The sequence below is a fragment of the Eumetopias jubatus genome, unplaced genomic scaffold (genome assembly GCF_037043125.1).
Source record: "Eumetopias jubatus isolate StellerSeaLion01/CBP00866 unplaced genomic scaffold, mEumJub1_p1.0 scaffold_13, whole genome shotgun sequence".
Taxonomy (NCBI): domain Eukaryota; kingdom Metazoa; phylum Chordata; class Mammalia; order Carnivora; family Otariidae; genus Eumetopias; species Eumetopias jubatus.
In genome coordinates, this window is record NW_028274819.1 from 58,891,247 (window position 1) to 58,907,892 (window position 16,646).

A 16,646-nucleotide genomic window follows, 5' to 3' on the forward strand; every position below is an offset into this window, starting at 1 on the left:
TTATTTGAGAGAGTGAGCCAGAGAGAGAGCAAGCAGGAGCAAGGGGAGGGGCGGAGGGAGAGGGAGAAGCAGACTCCTCATTGAGCAGGGAGCCCCATGCAAGCTCCCTCCTGGGACTCCAGGATCATGACCTGAGCCGAAGGCAGAAGCTTAACTGACTGAGCCACTCATGTGCCCCCTCACTCACCCTTTTAAAGTATACAATTCAGTGGACTTTTTATTGGCATAAACTTGTGCAATATTTACCAGTGCTAATTCCAGAATATACTTACCACCTCAAAAGGAAACCTCATAACCATTAGCATTCACTCCCCTTTCTTCCCTTTCTTCTCTCCCCTCAACTCCTGCAACTACTAATCTACTTTTCTTTTTTAAAGATTTTATTTTTTTAAGTAATCTTTACACCCAGTGTGGGGCTCAAACTAAAAACCTGAGATCAAGGGGCACCTGGGTGGCTCAGTCGTTAAGTGTCTGCCTTCGGCTCAGGTCATGATCCCAGGGTCCTGGGATCGAGCCCCGCATCGGGCTCCTTGCTCTGCAGGGAGCTAGCTTCTCCCTCTCCTCCCCGCTTGTACTCTCTCACTGTCTCTCCTTCTCTCTCTCTCAAATAAATAAATAAAATCTTAAAACAAAAACAAAAACAAAAAAACCCTTGAGATCAAGAGTTGCATGCTCTTCCAACTGAGCCAGCCAGGCGCCCCTAATCTACTTCTGTTGCTATAGATATGCTTATTCTAGACTTTTCTTATGAATAGAATCATTCAGTTCTCTTAGGTATATACCTAGGATTGGAAATGCTCATCATAGACAACTCTAGATTTCATCTTTTGAGGAACTGCCAAATTGTTTTCCAAAGCAAATGCACTATTTTACATTTTAGAGTTTATGAATTATGAAGGTTCCAATTTTTCTAAATCTCTCCTCACTGACACTTAGTATTGTTTGTTTTATTTTGTTTTTATTATATATCATCTTGGTGGATGTGAAATGTTATCTCATTGTGTTTTGAACTTGCATTTCCCTTTTATTATACTTCCTCCAGTATTCTTACTGTGCCATGGCCAAGGTAGAGGTTGGGTGAAAGAAGAGAGCGCCTGCCTCTTGACCACGTTCACTTAGGACTTAGTCTCAGCAACAGACAGCTGGGGGCAGGATGAGAAACATTTAAGTCCTGTTTCTCCCAGGAACAAAGGCTTCCAGCTGGTAGCTAAAACAGGAAACAATTCTGTGTTCATTGCTGCAGCAGTCTGGACTGGAGTCTCCACCTCACTAAGCTGGGGGGCCAGGGTGGGGGTCAGGCAGCAGTCTTCCTGAAAAACCACAGATACTCACCTTTCCTACCAAATATTTATAGATTTTCCTGAAGAGATGTTTTTCCATTTGCTGTTTGTTCTTAGGATAATTTCCAAAGGCTTTGAGTGGTTTCTTTTTTTCCAATTTTTTTTATTGGGGTGGGTGTAAAATTTGTTTTTGTGTGTGGGGGGGAGTTATTTTTCTTTGTTTCCTTTAATAATTTTCATTTTGGGGGGCGCCTGGGTGGCTCAGTCATTAAGCAGCTGCCTTTGGCTCAGGTCACTATCCCAGTGGGATCGAGCCCCGCATTGGGCTCCCTGCTCCACGGGAGGCCTGCTTCTCCCTCTCCCACTCCCCCTGCTTGTGTTCCCTCTCTCCCTGTCTCTCTGTCAAATAAATATATAAAATCTTTAAAAATAATAATAATAATTTTCATTTTGGAACAGATCATAGGGCTCTTCATGCTGTAATGATGGAAGTGGATCCTTCAGTTTTGAAAGATAATTTTGCTTGATACATAATTCTTGGTTAAAAGTCTTTTTCTGAGGTGCCTGGGTGGCTCAGTTGGTTAAACGTCTGCCTTTGGCTCAGGTAATGATCCCAGGGTCCTGGGATCAAGTCCCGCATTGGGCTTCCTGCTCAGTGGGGAGTCTGCTTCTCCCTCTGCCTGCTGCTCCCCGTGCTTGTGCTCTCTCTCTCTCTCTGACAAATAAATAAATAAAATAAAATAAAATAAAAAGTCTTTTTCTTTTAGCACTTTGAATATGTTATCCCACTTTTTTGGCTTCATCAGTTACTAATGAGAAACCAACTATTAAATGTTCCTTGGACTTGACAAGTCGTTTCTCTCTTGCTACTTTCAAAATTCTTTGTCTTTTGCTTTTGACAGTTTCACTGTGATGTGTCTACACGTGAATCATTTTGAATTTATCCTACTTGGAATATATTGAACTTTGTGGATGTGTACAGTGTTGTTTTTTGTCAAATTTGGGGAATTTTCAGCCATTCTTCAAATATCCTTTCTGTCCCTTCTCTCTCCTCTCCTGTGATACCCATTATGAGTATATTGTAATGTTAAATGGTAGTCCCTCAGGTGTCTGAGGCTTTGTTCATTTTCTTCATTCTTTTTCCCTTTTTCTCAAATTGGATAATCTCAATTGATGTATTTTTCAGTTTTGCTGATTCTTATCTGTGATTGAGCCTGTTAGTGAAATTTTCACTTGGTTGTTGTCTTTTTCAACTCCAGCATTTCTATTTTGTTGTTTAAAAAATAATTTCTATCTCTTTATTGATATTCTCTATTTTTTAAGGTATTATCCTCATACTTTCCTTTAGTTCTTTGAATATGGTTTCCTGAAATAATGATTACACAGGTGTCTTTATATGCCTGCAACCAGTAGGTGTTCCAGTGTTTGCCGAGGGGCTCTATGCAATTTGGGGTATGTAGTCAACACTCAGGCAGGCTGTTTAAAATTCTGCCTATTTCTTACTTATGTAGAGTCTCAAGGTCAGCCAGAGTGGTGAACTTAGGACTTTCTCATGTCATTCCTGAGTATGTGCACGATCCTGGAAGTGTATTGCCATTTCAATACCAAGGTTCACATGAGAGCTTTTCAAAGCCCTCTGTGGATATCTTATTTCCCAGTTTTCCCTTTTGAGTTTTTTGGTTGACCTCTTGTTTGCCCTATTGTCCAATGCATCAGGCAACCACTTGTTAAACATTTGTCTCATAGTTTTGGACAAACTTCTTTGGGGGTGGTGTTGGGGGAAGAGATTTACACTGGCAAACTCCAAGTCAGATAAAATAAAGACAGCCTATGAGTTGGGTTGTCCAGAGAACCATCAGACAGGTCAAATAATGACAGTTTTCTGGGAGTGGAGGTTTGAGGGAGTTTTGATCCATTATTCCATTTTGTGTGACTTCCAGACTGGTAGTTTTCACTGTGATTGTTGCTTTTCAAGGCTATGACAGAACTGGAGATGGAGTAGATTAGAATAGGGGAAGTTAAAATTGCACAAAGCTCACTTTTTAGCGATCTTTTTTTTTTTTTTTTTTTGATAATCAACACACCCCCATCGCTTCTCGGCCTTTTGGCTAAGATCAAGTGTAATCAACACACCCTGAATTACTGGAAACCTTTGTTAACTTCCAGAGAACAGAGTAAATTTATTTTTACACTTCTTCCATTATTCTCATTGCTTTTATGACAAAGAGGATTTTCAGAGGTTCTTCACAACAATTTCTCTGATATCACTCAGAAATAACTGTTTTGAGGGCACCTGAGTGGCTCAGTTGGTTAAGCGTCTACCTTTGGCTCAGGTCATGATCCCAGCATCCTGGAATCGAGCCCCACACGGGGCTCCCTGCTCAGTGGGGAGTCTGCTTCTCCCTCTGCCTGCTGCTCCCCCTGCTTGTGTGCTCTCCCTCTCTCTCTCTCTGACAAATAAATAAATAAAACCTTAAAAAAAAAAAAGAACTGTTTCAGATTCATACTTATACAGTGGTATGCTAGACATGGCTTTCACTGGCTTGTGAGAATTGATTGTTAAATTTTCAGGAATTTTGTAAGCCAGTTTTTAGACACACATTTTAAATTATATAAATTTACTTAAATAAGTCATTTAAGACATAGGTAATATATTTAAAATTCATTATTCCTAATTATTTTACTACATTCTATGCTTTTGAAATTATTTACATCCATTGTTATCTGTATGGTGAAAATACTATATATGTGCTACTGTACATCTCTCTCTTTTTTTTTTTTAAGATTTTATTTATTTATTTGACAGAGAGAGACACAGCGAGAGGGGGAACCCAAGCAGGGGGAGTGGGAGGGGAGAAGCAGGCTTCCCACAAAGCAGGGAGCCTGATGCAGGGCTCGATCCCAGGACCCCGGAATCATGACCTGAGCTGAAGGTAGACGCTTAACGACTGAGCCACCCAGGCGCCCCTGTACATCTCTTATTAACTCTGCATTCAGTGATGTCACATTGGTATCTTAAACATGGTGGGAGTGTTTTACACCACAGAAATTGGAAAACACTACATATTGGGTTTTTTTGTTTTGTTTTGTTTTTTGTCTTTGTAACTTTATGGCTTTAAAAAAATTTTATGGCTTTAAAAATTTTATTATTAAACATAAGTTTAATTCATTGCAAATTGTAAAGAATAGTAGACCTGTGTACTCATATTCCAGTTTTAAAAATAAAATCTTAGAAGTTTGATCTCTTTCTCTCCACCCTTAGCAGTATCCTGAATTTCCTTTATACTTTTCAAATATCTATCTGTATCCACAACCCATATTTTGTATTGTTCTTTGTATTCAAATTTTTATATTAATGGTATCATCTATTGTCCACTTTTTTTTGTATTGAGGTTTTATTCCACTTTTGTCTCTTCTTCTGGAAGCTGTGCATTTTATTTCTATTCACTTAGTGGTTATCTTTAAAATTGTGATATATTAGGTTGAACCACATGAGATTGACAATATTTTATAGATAAAGAGTTGAATTTAGGAATTTCATGTAGTTCATCCTAATAAAATCTTAAAGTCTAAAATTAATTTTTATCTTTACCTCCGTACACTTTCCTCTCATCACTTCCCTTCCATCTTACACGTTATTGTTATCCAATAATTTAGTTCCTTTAAAAGTAGATATTTTCTTACTTTCTTAATTAAGATACTTTGTTTTTTAATCATTACAATCAGTGTTTGCTTTTATTTACCCACATGTATACCACTTTCCTTGCTTATCACTCCTTCTTGCAATTTGGATCAATTGTGAATCAATTTCTTTCTTTTCTTTCTTTCTTTTTTTTTTTTTAGTTGATTTCCTTGCAAATTCCTTTAGTGAGGGTCTGTTGATAAACTCCGTTTTTGCTTGTCTGAACAGGTTCTCATTTATTAATTCTAATTTTTCTGGGTGTTCTAGGTTGACAGTAATTTTTTATCTGTGGGAATCCTGAATATTCTGACTCTGTCCTCTTTGACCTGTCAAAGACTTATATTTGTTTCTTCTCGGCATCCTACATTACTCTCAATATGGGACAACTTTTAGTTAATTTCCTGACTGGGGTCTTCCCAGATCAGGCTGATAGTGTACATTTGAACCCCAAAGTGATGTGTAGGCAAGTTTGTGATTATAAATTCTCAAGGGACACATTTTCCCCCACACAGAGTCCCAGCTGGCTGAGGCAGACAGGTTTCCTTGTTCTTTTCCTGGATTTTTTTGGTCAATTCTTTTATTGAAGATGGGTTTAAGAAGGGCACTCTGCACATTTGGGAGGGGTGTCACAGTTCCATTGTCCCACCTCATTCAAATCTTATCTCCTAGTCTCAGAGTGTCTCTTAAATTAACAAGTCAGGAAACGACAGATGTTGGCGGGGATGTGGAGAAAGGGGGACCCTCCTACACTGTTGGTGGGAATGCAAGCTGGTGCAACCACTCTGGAAAACAGTATGGAGGTTCCTCAAAAAGTTGAAAATAGAGCTACCCTACGACCTAGCACTTGCACTACTGGGTATTTACCCCAAAGATACAAATGTAGTGATCCTAAGGGGCACCTGCACCCCCATGTTTATAGCAGCAATGTCCGCAATAGCCAAACTATGGAAAGAATCCAGATGTCCATCAACACATGAATGAGTAAAGAAGATGTGGTATATATATACACAATGGAATATTACAGCCATCAAAAAAATGAAATCTTGCCATTTGCAATGATGTGGATGGAACTAGAGTGTATTAGGCTAAGTGAAATAAGTCAATCAGAGAAAGACAATTATCATATGATCTCACTCATATGAGGAATTTGAGAAACAAGGCAGAGGATCCTAGGGGAAGAGAGGAAAAAATGAAACAAGATGAAACCAGAGAGGGAGACAAACCATAAGAGACTCTTAATCTTTGAAGACAAACTGAGGGTTGCTTAAGGGGATTGGGGGAGCTGGGTGATGGACACTGGGGAGGGTATGTGTTGTGATGAGTGTTGGGTATTGTGTCAGACTGATGAATCACAGACCTGTACCCCTGAAACAAATAGTACATTATATGTTAATTTTTTAAAAAGAAATTATATGAATTACATAAATGAAAAAATAGTTGAATATTGAAAATCTTAGCATATGAATAGATTAGTATAACTCCAAATGTGTGTAATTTGTAAATAAAATTATTTCATACTTCTCTTTTTTCTAGAGTATCATGTTCTATGTGACATATACATCCAAAGATAAAATTTCTCATTAAAAATTAAAATTAAAAAAAAAAAAAGACTATAAGAATAACAAATGCCCCAGTGTTACTTCAGTATCAGTTGACCATTTTCAACTACCTCTTCAACTACCTCTTCACTTTTGGCCTCTGGGAATTTCCCTTTCCTTTGTGAGCTCAGCTAAGCATTTCAAGGGATGTTTATTTTTGTCCAGCATTTGTAGACATTTTGTTTAAGGAAACTTTTCTGAAATTTTATAGTTTATCACATTATAAACAATTACACCTACATAATCTGCATAGTAAACAGTCATACCTATGTAATTGGGCTCCACAGAAAAAGACAATTCCAGCACATGCTCTCTGTTCATGCCTTGGTTTTGAACCACATGTACTCATTGTTTTGGTCCAGACATCTAGTTGCTTGTTAGCTACCAACCTTGATCTTAAAAAAAGGAATATACCTGGATTGGTTAAAGGAATGGGAAGGCATTGAGATATAGAAGGGGGAGAATGAGAGAAGGCTGAGGAATAAGAAGACATAATGCTTGTTAACCAAATGACTCCATTGGATTATTTCATAGAGTGAAGCGAGAGAGGTGTAAGAATAGGTAGTATGGTTGACAGAATGTCTGCAGAGTTGAGTTTACATCTTATTCAATGGACAAGGCATAGCCACTTGAGATATTTATGCAGGAGACTGATGTGTCTGACAAAGATTATCCAGATTATGGCCATAAGATATATGTGTGTGCCACATTGAAGAGATTTTCTTCCTCCTCAAAAATGGATTTAACACTATATAGTGTACTTTTCCCACATAGGACTCTATGAATTAATACTCCTATTAACCTTATCCTTTATTTAAGGAAAATTAAGGACAGAGAAGTTATATAACTTGCATAGACACAGAGCTAAAAACAAAAAATGTGAAATCAAATAGTAAACCCAGGTCATATTCTAACTTTATTTCCCATTCCTTCTTCCTACTACATCATGATTCCTCTTACAAACTTTAAGATTAAAAACTACAAAACTGAAAATAAAAAAACCCTATAAAACTGAGGAGGTACCATTGATGATAATAGGAAAATGGGAAAGGGTTGCTGTAAGTTTAGTTTTTATCCTTAAAGTTTTATTTGTCAGTAGAATAAGCAAGAGGAGGTATTCTAGAAGACTAAATGTTCTAGTTGGAGGGATAAGAGCTGGCAAAGATGGAGGTGTTGATCTGGAGCTCAACTGTATAGAGGCAAAGGACATGGAATCAAAGCCATGGAGTCCTCATTGATATAATGGAGACAATAACATTGCCTACTTCGAAGAGTTGATCTAAGGATTAATGTACACTGCTAGATGTGATGTAGGTACTCAATAAATGAACCTGTTATTGTTAAGTCAGTAGTAGTGTGGGTGGAAATGAGACTGTTGAAAACTCTTTAGAAGGTGAAATTGACAGAATAAGGTGATTTACTAGATTTAGCAGGTGAGGGAGAATTCTAGCATGGATAAATGTGTACATGGTGGGCTGTTCATTGAGATTGGGTATATCAGAGCAGGAATTAATGTGTTTGTGCTTGGGGCAAAGAATGAGTTGAGAAAATGGAGTATGTTGAACCTGAATTTATATTAGGGCTTCTGGATAGAGATATGTAGTAGACATTTAGATTCATAAGTCCAGGCACTGTCACATTTTAGCTGGGTAATCTTAAACAAGTTATTAAGCCTTTCTGTGCCTCATTTTAATCATCCGTAAAAGGAGAATAATAATGTCTGTTTGTCATAGGTTGATGTGAGTATGGCATGAGTTGGGAAGAATACATTTTTTAAATGTATGCAACTTGCCTTCATGCAAATTCATTCTTTTCTCTCAGTCAGTATTTCTCAGTGTCATTCATGAATCTCTTGCATCACAGTCACCTAGAGTGCTTGTTTAAAATGCATGTTCTTTATCTCCCTCATTCTCCCCACCTACTCAATCAGAATCTCTTGGGGGTGGGACCTGGAAAATAATGTACTTCATGGGGTTGCTGTGAATACTAAATATGTTCATCTTTGTAAAGCTTCTACCACAGTGCCTTTTACACAGTAGATACTTGAATTTTTAGTGATACAGTTCCAAAATTTCCTTTCAATCACATCTCCTATATTTAAAACACACCTGAAGACCTAGTTATTCCATACCAAATACTTATTCCCTTACAAATTTACCATGATCTTTCATTCCTTTGTACTAAAACCATTTTCCTTTACTTGGAATTACCTGCTTCCCTTTATACCTGATGAAATCTTATATATCCTTCAATTCTTAGCCTTTGTATTATCTCCTCTCTGAAGCACTTCCTGACAATCCTTGTGAGAATGAGCTGCTAACTCTCTTCTCAGTATTTCTGTAATACTTTGTGCCTCTATTATAGTACTTTGTGCAGTCCACCTGTATTATAATGAGTGTGTATTTATCTGTTTTCCTCATTAAGTGGTAAACTCCCTAATGGCAAGAGCTATGCATTTTAGCACAGTGCCTGTAAAGTGGGATCTCAATAGATGTTTGCTGCATTTAATTTGTCGTTATAGATATCATTAAACATTCCTTTTTTATTCTTCGTGACATTTCCCTCTGAGGAATGACATTGTGATTCCTTTTTTTATTTAAGATTTTATTTATTTATTTGAGAGAGAGAGAGAGCACTAGCAGAGGGAGGGAAAGGGACGGGGGCAGGAAGCAGAGAGTGGGAGGGAGAGGGACAAGCAGACTCCACGAGGAGCCCCAAGTGGGGCTCGATCCCACAGCCCTGAGATCACCACCTGAGCCGAAACCAAGAGTCAGATGCTTAACCGAATGAGCCACCCAGGTGCCCCATGTTGTGATTCCTTTTTAATTAGTTTAAAATGGGAAGATTTGGGGATGCCTAGATGGTGCAGTTCGTTGAATGTTTGACTCTCGGTTTTGGCTTAGGTTGTGATCTTGGGGTTGTGGAATCGAGCCCTACTTTGGGCTCCAGGCTTGGTGCAGTCTGCTTGGGATTCTTCCTCCCTCTCCCTGCCCTTCCCGATTGTGCTCTCTCTCTCTTTAAATAAATAAATCTAAATAAATAAATAAGAGGCAGATTTTGTTGTGATTACATAATGGAAATATCAAGAAAATCTATTGTCTTCAACTGCTGTTCTTAAAATAACAATACTAAATACTATTGTTAAATAATACTAAATACTACTACCTCCTCCCAAATCGCTACCAACCATTAAACAACTACTATGTGTGTGGTCATATACAGCTTTTCCAGGATCACACAACTAATCATTTGGAACTAAGATTTGAACCTGAGTCCTACTCTAAAGCCCATACTTTTCTACTGTCTCATACTGTCCTTGTTCATTTCTATCCTAAAGCAATAATTGTCTTATGGGAGAAGACTTTTCTATGTGGAAACATACATGGGTCATTAATTTATATATTCTTTTATTAGGGTGAAAGGAGTCAGGAAGGAAGATATAACACAAGTTTAAAATTAAAAGAAAGCCAAACTGGTGCGCCTGGGTGGCTCAGTTGGTTAAGCATCCCACTCTTCATTTCCGCTCAGGTCAGGATCTCAGGGTTGTGAGACTGAGCCTTACGTCAGGCTCCGCATTCAGTATGGAGTCTGCTTGTCTCTCTCCCTCCCCCTTCTCTCAAATAAATAAACACAGTAATAAAATCTTAAAAAATAAAAAAAACCAAACCAATTACCCAAGGACAACTAAAGGAAATGTGGAAACTTTACTCCAGCTTTTAATTTTGAAAACTGTTTAACCCACACAACACCTATATGAATAGCACAATAAATTCCCCTACACCTTTTTAAAAAAAAAAAGATTTTATTTATTTATTTGTCAGAGAGAGAGAGAAATAAAGAGCAAGCACAAGAAAAGGGAGGGGCAGAGGGAGAAGCAGGCTCCCCGCCAAGCAGGGAGCCCAACACAGGACTCAATCCCAGGACCCCAGGATCACGACCCCAGCTGAAGGCAGACGCTTAACCAACTGAGCCACCCAGGCATCCCTCCCCTATACCCTTAATCTAATACTCTCAAGTATAACAATCACCATATTTTTTTCTCTAAACACACACATACACACACACACACTTCCTCCCCACCCCCGAATCATTTGAGAGTAAATGTCAGATATCATATTTCAGCATTTCTTTCCCTTTTTTCTTTAACATTTATTTATTTGACAGAGAGAGACACAGCGAGAGAGGGAACACAAGCAGGGGGAGTGGGAGAGGGAGAAGCAGGCTTCCCGCTGAGCAGGGAGCCCTATGCGGGGCTCGATCCCAGGACCCTGGGATCATGACTTGAGCTGAAGGCAGACGCTTAATGACTGAGCCACCCATGTGCCTCCATTTCTTTCCTAAGAACATGAACATTCTCCTACATAGCTACAATATCATTATCATAAATAAGATTATCGTTGGTAAAATAATATTATCTAATATATAGTCTATCTTCAAACTTCCCCTGAAGTCCCAAAAATGTTCACTATAACTTTTGTTGGTTTTGTGGTTTTATTTTTATATATAATACAGGCAATAGGTATAGAGTTGACATAGTTCTCAGAAAGTTGTAGAATTGACCAGACCAGAGGGTCTGGTGCTCAGAGTAGTGTGCTACTTAAGGAAAGATAGATGTGCTGAGCTATTCCTAACGCTTTCAGCTCTTGCATTTGTTTGCTTTTGCTTTTGTTTTCCCATTCACCTTGTAAACCTGGTTGACAACAGAAGGCCTATGCTGAGCTTCTTCTGTGTTGAACCTCTTCTCCTTTTTTTAAATTTTGAAAATTTTCAAACCTACATAACAAATTAGAAAAAAAAAAAGAATAAGCACTTCTATACCATCAATCTACACTCACCAGTTGTTAACATTCTGCCACATTTACTTTATTTGTCTTCCTCTGGCCTACACACTACCCCTCTCCTTCTCCCTTTTTCGATAATTATTTTTGCTGAATCATTTGAAAGTTACTGACATTGTGGCACTTGATACTTCATATGAACCCTAAATACTGCAGCATGTATCTACTAAAACAAAGCCATTCTACCAGACATTATCATGAAATTATATTCAAGAAACTCAGCATTGATATAATATTAAGTAACATCAACTCCATAGTCAAATTATAATAATTGTTCCAATAAAATAATATGTTTTATGACTTTCCTTGTCAATCCAAGATCCAATCAAGCGTCGTGCTTTGCATTTTGTTGTGATGTTACTTTTTTGTTGTTGTTGCTGTTATCATGTTTCTTTAGTCTGTTAATCAAAAACCAGTTGCTTCCCATTTTTTTCTCTTTTATGACATGGGTATTTTTGAAGTGTCCAGGCCAGTGTTTTGTAGAACAGTCTACAATTTAGATTTATCCGATTTTTTTCTATCATGATTAGATGCAAGTTAATAATTTTTGGCATGAATGTTTCACAGGTGGTTTTATCTTCAGTGTGTCATACCTGGAGGCAATGTAAAGTCAGTTTGCCCAGGTGCTGGCGAGGTTATGTTGGATCCTGTGGGTAAGGTGGTAGTAAAGGTACATTTTTCCATTTGTAACCAGTAAGTAATCTGTAGAGTAATAATTTGAAACTTTATAACATCTTGTTCCCCAGCAACCTTTTCAGCCAGTGGTTTTAGCATTGACCACTGATCCTTGCCTGACTTTACTAAAGTCAGTGGTTGCAAAATGATGATCCTTCTGTCATTCCTTCTACATTCATTAGCTGGATTCTTCTATAAAGACAAGCTTTCCTTTGGCCACTCCCACCATTTTTAGTATCACTGCGGGCTCATATTATCTTTTTTAATTTAATGTATGCTATGTTCAGAATGTGTGTGTCTCCCCCAAATTCAGATGTTGAAATCCTAACACCTAAAGAGGATGGTATCAGGAGGTGGCGTCTTTGGGTGCTTAAGTCATGAGGGTGTAGCCCTCATGAATGGGATTAGTGCCTTAGAAAAGAGCCTGCAGAAATATCCCTTCCACCACATGAGAATAGAGAAGGCACCGGCTCTGAACCAGGAAGGACTTCACCAAAACTCAGTCCATGATCATGGATTTCTAGCCTCCAGAACTGTGAGAAATAAATTCCTGTTGTTTATAAGCTACCCAGTTGGTGGCCTTTTGTTACAGCTGCTTAAACAGAATAAGATACTGTTTTAATCCACTGCCATTAGTAATATTTTTGAGGTTTAAATTGTCCCAAATTTGGCCAGTGTTCTTTTGACATGTTCCCATCAGTTTTTTACCACTGCCTTTGTTTTTTGGCACAGCAAGATATATATATATCAGCCATTTCTTCAAGGAGCCCTCCTTCCTTTTAGTGAAGAATGGTATCTAGAAATCAAGAGCTGGATATTAGGTGTGCTCCTTGTCACTGAGATGTCATTCCATATTCCCTTTCAGTATACAGAGCCATAATGTGTGTGTGTGTGTGTGTGTGTGTGTAAAATGAGTTCATGATACCTCCAGTTTCATCCAGCACCTCAAGATACTTTTATCCCCCCATTCCATATCTGCGCCTTTCTTCTCACACACAGAACCCTAATTCCAAAACCCATCAATATAATTACTTATTTGCTGTGCTCTACTATACACACAAAACAGTTCTGAAACCACTACACCAATACCAAGATCACAAAATAAAATTCAAGATCTTTATAGGTATTTTTGTACCTGAAACACATCCCATTTAGGCCTACAGTCAGAACACTTAAAAAGTTAACTTCATTTGTCTTTTCTTCTTGTTGTATCATGAATTTGATACAATTGAGTTCATTTGTTTCTTTGACATACTGTTTTAAGTGTCCCCCTACATCCTGTCTTTTTTGGTTAAGTTTTTTGAATATATAAAACATTTACATGGTTCAAAAGTCAAAACAGTTTAACAAGGTACACTTAGAGAAGTATTACTCCTTTCCCTATCTCTTCCATCCCATACCTCCTTCACTCCAATAGGTCAGTAATGATTTTTATTAGTTTATGGTTTATCTTTTCTGTATTTCTTTTGAAAAAATAAGCAAATACACACAAATACACACCCACATACATACATACATTTTTTTCTTATAACTCACTTCTTACACAAGAGGTAGCATACCTTGCTCTTTTTTTTTCTGTCACTTAACAATATATAATGAAAATCAGGGTATCAGTTCATAGAGATATTTTTTTCTTTTATACAGCTGCAGAGTAATCCACTATGTGAATGTGATATTGTTTATCCAGTTTATCCTATGGATGGGCACTTAGATTGCTTTCAATATTTTGCTATTCTATATAGTGCTACAATGAATAACCTTGTATATGTATATGGTTTTTTGTTTTGTTGGACGTGTATCTTCAGGGTAAATTCTTAGAACTAGGATTGCTGGTTAAAGTATCAACGTAAACGTAGACTGATTAGATATTGCCAAATTCCCCTTTATAGAATTTGTGTTATGTATTGGTGTTACCGACAATTTATGAGAAGGCCAATTTTGAAATGTGGAATTGATTAAAATTGTTAGTAAAAATGAACGCATTTCCTATTGCTTTCTTTATTCTAGTCAAAGTTGAAAAACAATAAAAGATGGAAGCTACTGAGAATGAAAGGACGGACTCTGGTGATTTTTCAGTCTTTCAGAATCCTCTTTTGGAGCTCAAACAAATTAATCCAGCATCCAAAAATGAATTTAGCATGTACTGTCATAATTCAAATTTTAAAATATATAGGAATTGCTTATGGGGTGCCAAGCATTGTCTCAAAGCCTGATTTACAGATAAATCACCTGTCTCTGCCTTCAAGGAGCTGTATGGGGGAATTAAGCAAAGAGAACATTGTAGTGCTATATAGTATATGAACCAAAAGAGTTACAATGGGAACAGAAAGGAAGGAGCACCTAGGACTGCCTGAGTGATTTAGGGGGGTATTCATAGAAGATGTGATCTTTGACCTGATTCTTGAAGGGGATGTTTCCCGGGTAAACAAGGGAATGAGCAGGGAAAATATGTACATAGACATAGAATTGTGGGGGGAAATGCTAGAATAGAATCATGGGAAGAGCACCTCAACTGGTCACCAATATCTACCAACATTTATTTTCACAGGAGGTTCTATCATATAGGTGTTTGGGGCTAGATGGACATATAAAGCCCCTCCAAGCCTTAGATCCTATCACTTTGAGACTAATATGGTAGACTTGAATCTTATTCAGGGATTAAATTTTAAAGTTAGCACTTACGATGAAAATTGCTTATAGTCAAATCCTTCCAGAAGATTCCCTTAATTTTAGAACATACATGTCATCTTCTATTCAGGACCAGATAAAGTAGTTCCCTTGCATTTAGGGTCCATGTTATATGAAAAATGAACATTGTAGGTTTAAACACTAGAAACACACTTGGTGCGACAAAAGGTTCACACTGGAGGCAGCAACTAGGAAATTGAGGTAGAAGGAATAACAGATGCATGGCAGCTATCTCATGTTCAATCCATGGCATATGCTCTTTGAGTAGAATGGCTGAATTACCCTTACTATTTAAATAGTTCCTGCTCTCTTTTTCTAAAAACATATAGTTGAATTCCCATAAGGTGACTATCTCTATGGCTCCCTGGTGTATATTCTGCATATAAGACATAGTCCCTTGGGGTCTAGTGTAGTCTAGCGTAGTTAACTCCCTAACATCTATTCTACCCCAAATGATTCATCTAATCAGTCATGGTTTAGTTCGGGCATGGGTCTGTGGATCAGTTAGGTTAAAGGCTAAGCAGCTGTAATAGAAATCCCAAAATCTAATGGCTTAAAGAAGATAGAAATATATTTCTCTCTCTCACATTAGTGTGACCCGCCTAAGCTGGGGGCAGGGAGGACAGCTCTGGGGGTACTGCCAGGGGCCCATGTTTTTTTTTTCCTCTGTGTTGCTCCGCCATCTTGTAGAGCATTTGAATGGTGGCAACTAGTTGTAGCCATGCTGGAATTCTAACTCAAAAGGAAGGTCAAGGAGAAGAAAAGCTCACACCCAGTGTTTTAAGGCCCACACCTAGATGGATCCTTTTCTTCTGTTCATGTTGCACCGAAGTTTATATTGGTGATAGCATATCACACTGCCATAGCTAGTTGCAAGAGAGACCAGAAAATGGAGTCTCTAGCCGGGCGGCCATGTGACCCAGAGTGAGGCAGAATGGATTGGCAGTCTGTCACTTGCCACTGTGAGATGTGAGGGCAAGTCTGTCAATGAGCTTTTGGAAGATATTTCCACTCTTCTAAACTAGTAGAGAAGCATGTTACAAGATCACGTATCTGTTTTTCATATTTCGATCATTTTAAGGACAACAAAATCTGTTGTCCTTGCAGTTCTGTGTATTTTATATTGTGCATTTTAAAATTTTATTTTGAGAAGGGGGCCGTAGGCTTTGCCAGATTGCCAATGTAGCCTGTGTCACCAAAAACAAAAACAAAACACGAATAGGCCTCTGCCCTGGCAGAGACAGGAAGATCATTTAAGAGGCTCTTAATTCAGGCAAACGATAATGAGAATGCGACTCAGGCAGTGTCCACAGGGGACAGATACCAGAGATCCTTTAACCTTCACTCACAGAATCTGCTTTTATCAGCAACACAGCCAGATAACAGCATTACCACTAACCATTTATTTCAGCAGAAGGAAATGCTTCCTTGAAAGTGTAATTCAGGAATGTTTTCTCTTTGTATTTAACATAAAATAGGAGGAGATGTTCCCAGCCATCTAAGATGCCACTCTGTTGTTTAGCTGCTATAATGGACGTTATTATTAGCTGGACATTTTCCCACAATTAATAGTCTTCCCCCAAGAAAAAACAATAAGCTTTTACAACCTCACATGGTGTGACAGAAAGCCTCTTAAAGAAGAAGAACAGACTCAGACACTCAGGCAGGGAAGAGAGCCTTAGTGGTGTGCCCCTAGGGATTGGAAGAAGCAGAGGAGGGGCTGGTGACAGGTTGAGGACACCTCAGTAACAGGCCGATGCTCCAATCACAGGCCTCTGCACAAGGCTGTGAGTAATCACCCCCCAATGCCTGGATCCACAGGCTGTTGCCGAGTTATCTTTCACTGCTCTCTCTGACACCCTGGGCCTGCAATATAGCACACAGC

The 16,646-nt window shown here is 38.3% G+C and overlaps 1 protein-coding gene and 1 non-coding gene across 2 annotated transcripts in view; both read left to right on the forward strand.

The window, feature by feature from the left end:
* Positions 1-16,646, forward strand: part of AAMDC (adipogenesis associated Mth938 domain containing) — a 39,281-nt gene that overhangs the window by 12,535 nt on the left and 10,100 nt on the right. The gene's annotated exons all lie outside the window — the stretch shown is intronic.
* LOC114218835 (U2 spliceosomal RNA) lies at positions 3,369-3,553 on the forward strand. Its single transcript, XR_003611255.1, has one exon. It is a non-coding gene; the product is annotated as a U2 spliceosomal RNA (small nuclear RNA).